This window comes from Protobothrops mucrosquamatus, unplaced genomic scaffold (genome assembly GCF_001527695.2).
Source record: "Protobothrops mucrosquamatus isolate PMUCROS unplaced genomic scaffold, P.Mucros_1.0 scaffold1309, whole genome shotgun sequence".
Taxonomy (NCBI): Eukaryota; Metazoa; Chordata; class Lepidosauria; order Squamata; family Viperidae; genus Protobothrops; species Protobothrops mucrosquamatus.
In genome coordinates, this window is record NW_015387510.1 from 363830 (window position 1) to 367101 (window position 3272).

The window sequence follows — 3272 nt, forward strand, 5'->3', positions numbered from 1 at the left end:
AATTAGCATATGTTCAGCTACAGCACCTTCTTCTCCACTCACAATTACCCAACATGCATCTTTAATATATTAATACTTTGCTATTGACATATTGAAGTTAAATTAAATTTGGGCCCTCTGTCTAGAAATTAATATCAAACACAAAACCTTACATTTCACAGAAGAGGCAGAAGAATTCATTTAGGGCCGTGGTGGCGAACCTATGGCACGGGTGCCAGAGGCGGCACTCAGAGCCCTCTCTGTGGGCACGCACGCCATCGCCCCAGTCCTAGGCCTTCAGCTGGGTTTTATAAAACCTTTTCACTTTAGGCCTCCGCTGCTGTGTGCAAAAAAAAAAAGGTTCAATCAATCAATTTCAACTTCTCGTGGGGAAAAAAAAAGATCTTGCAAAGTTGGAATTGATTGATTGAACCTTTTAGTCCCACCCAGTCTGCAATTACCACTGCAGCCACGCCCACCCAATTGGCCACGCCCACCCGGCACTCGATGATGCATAAGTGGGTTTTGGGTTGCAGTTTGGGCACTTGGTCTCTAAAAGGTTCGCCATCACTGATTTAGGGCATGTCACTGCTCAGTGCACAAGACCAAATTAAAGACTCCTAGATAGAGAGGGGTCCAGTTTCTGCTTAAACATTCAGATGAGCCCTCTTTACAGTTGCACACTTTATACATTGCTTTTGTTTCTGATTTAGAAAGCTCTTTCTTTTTCTCTAGGCCACTTTTGCATAGGTCCCTTTTGCATATCCTAGCTTGGAGCAGCAATCTATCTTTGCCCTTTCCTATATAAACCAACTGCTGGACTAGGCTGCTTGAAGACCCAAAGCCAATTCAGAAGAACCAACACCTTTTCGTTTTGAAGGTTTGGGGAGCTGACTTTCCAGAACGTCTTGTTTCCTAAAGCATCTGCTTTGTTTGAAACCTATTCTTGAATCTGCTTCCTTTATATCCCTATACACCCAGGGCTGAAAGGGACCTTGAAGGACTTCTAGTCCACCCCCACCCCCTTCCGCCCGCCTTATTCGGGGCAGGAATCTTCCATTCTGGAGAAATGGCTCTCCAGGCTGGAGCACCCACAATTTCAGGCGGCATTCCCAGGACAAAATACTTAAAGACAGGACCCTTAATTTACTCTCAGCTCCAAAGGGAAACATCTCTGCTCATCAAGTCTAGCAGTTTCCTTTTTTTAAAAAAAACCCCAAATTCCCAGAAATGAAATCAGCCATCTTTTGGGGCAGCCTGCCAAACATCCCCGACCTCAGGCACAAAAACGGGTCTTTATAACATTTGCATCATTTATAATCTCAGCCTTCCTTCACCCGACAACTTGCAGGGACACTGGACTACGGGGCCCATCATTCCCAGCCACTGAACTGGGGTTGGTAAAGGATGTAGTCCAACTGTCTCTGGAGGGGCTCGGGGGAGGGGAAGAAGGCGATAGCCACGATGGTACCTAGCGGTCGTTGTCACATTAACGCCGGCCTTTTATGTCCCGTCCAGGGCGGTCGACTCTCCCCGACGGCGTCGACCTCCTCCCAGCGCGCAAACCGGCGTTGGACGTCGAACGGCGGGACGTGATGACGTCACGCGGTACGGACTCGGAGCAATGGATGCCATCTGTGAATCGGCAGGGCGCAGCCATTTTTTTCCCCCCAGTACAGGCACTCCTTCTCAGACCTCCGCCCTCCTCGGGAGAAAATGGCCCGCGCGGCCCTCCCCCGTTACTTTCCTGGCTGTTTCAATTGTGTTTTGATCGGGAGGACTACATTCCCCATTGTCTCCAGCCAATATAATGTAAACGGTTTCCCTTTCATCTTTTTCCTCCTCCTCCTGTGTAGCCGTTCTCCCTCTATGGCCAAGAAGAGCGCAAAATCAGGAAAAAAATATATCTTTTTTTTGTTTGTTCTATAGCGTCTACGTAAAATGCAGGGTTTTTAGAGGCTGGATTAGAAGCTGAAAAACGGGGGAGGGGGGGCTATAAAGCAGGTTTAATGCTGGTTGCCTTTAATTCAGTGCTTCTCAACTCCAGGTGCTTTAAGATGGGTGGACTTCAACTCCCAGAATTCCCCAGCCAGGCTGACTAGGGACTTCTGGGAATTGAAGTCCATCCATCTTAAAGCACCTGGAGTTGAGAAATATTACTTTAAACTGATGGTCATATACTGAATGAGATGCATAAAAGGTTCCAGATAGGAGATGAATTCGAGTCCATTTAGTTGACGAGATACCACAGTTTTAAGATATACTCGGGATGAAAAATATTTCAATTAGGTACATTCTTTCAGTTGGTTGAGACAAGAAATATTGCCTTGGATTCTGTGAAACACAATACAATATAAGCACCCACCCACCATCCTAGAGAAGGAAATATTTGGGGGGATATTTAAAAAAAAGGTAGAATATTATATTTCCCAAAGTAATACTGGTAATAGAAAAATCTTTGACAGAAACCAGCCCCCAGTCTCCCTGCCCCAAGTAGAAACTCAGGAAATTACCTTTTAGAAATGCAAACTCAGTAATTTATTCAGAAAGATTGAGGCTCCATTCATGAGCAAACAAATACTACAGGGCAGAAATCCATTCAAGACAAAATATTTTGAAATCCTTTGCAGCAAGATTTGACAGCTGACAATAGCAGAGTGATAAGATTAGATCCAGCAACCCCTCACCCCAAGAAATCCAACACAGGACTTAGCCATCAGCTACAAGAGAAGTTGCCCAACACTCTTAGAACACAAAAGCCCACCTCAATGCACAACCCCCTGGAGCATTCCAAAAACAACCCAAAAGAATGTATAAAAACTCACCTATCCCAATCCCACTTGGTCAGCTGCCCTAGAACCACATGGTGTTNTAGTTAAATTGTAAGTTAGATTTGGAAAGATTTGTTTTAAGTCCTGTATTTGATTCCGGGAAGCTCAGGGGGGGAAGGGGGTTAGAAGTATTGAAACAAAAAGTGATGTATTCATATGTTATAATTGTATTGATAAGAGGAAGCGCTCGGTTGGTATCCCGGCTTGCACTCGTTGAGGTGGTCAGGAAGAGGGGGGATGAGAGGGGAAGGAGGAAGGAGGAGAGGTTGTGGGTTAGAGGTAGGAAGGAAAGGTAAGTGGATGAGGGCGGAGGCAGGTCGGGAACCTCTGAGCGTTTCTGATAATGTATTGAATTGGATTGTTTTTTTTGTGTATGTTTGTGTTATAAATGCATCATATTACTTATTGTTTAATTATAAAAATTAATAAAATTTTCTTTAAAAAAAATAAATAAAAAAAAAT

The 3272-nt window shown here is 44.5% G+C and overlaps 1 protein-coding gene and 1 long non-coding RNA gene across 2 annotated transcripts in view; one reads left to right on the top strand and one right to left on the bottom strand.

Annotated features, from left to right (window-relative positions):
• The window catches only part of MED30 (mediator complex subunit 30), a 22492-nt gene extending 20952 nt beyond the window's left edge, over positions 1-1540 (bottom strand). Inside the window, exon 1 of the mRNA XM_015821337.1 lies at positions 1451-1540. The gene's annotated coding sequence lies outside the window, so the exon portion shown is untranslated. The remainder of the gene's footprint in view (positions 1-1450) is intronic.
• The window catches only part of LOC107292262, a 13427-nt gene extending 10511 nt beyond the window's left edge, over positions 1-2916 (top strand). Inside the window, exon 3 of the long non-coding RNA XR_001548990.1 lies at positions 2855-2916. This is a non-coding gene — a long non-coding RNA (uncharacterized LOC107292262). The remainder of the gene's footprint in view (positions 1-2854) is intronic.
• The last annotated feature ends 356 nt before the right edge of the window (positions 2917-3272 follow it).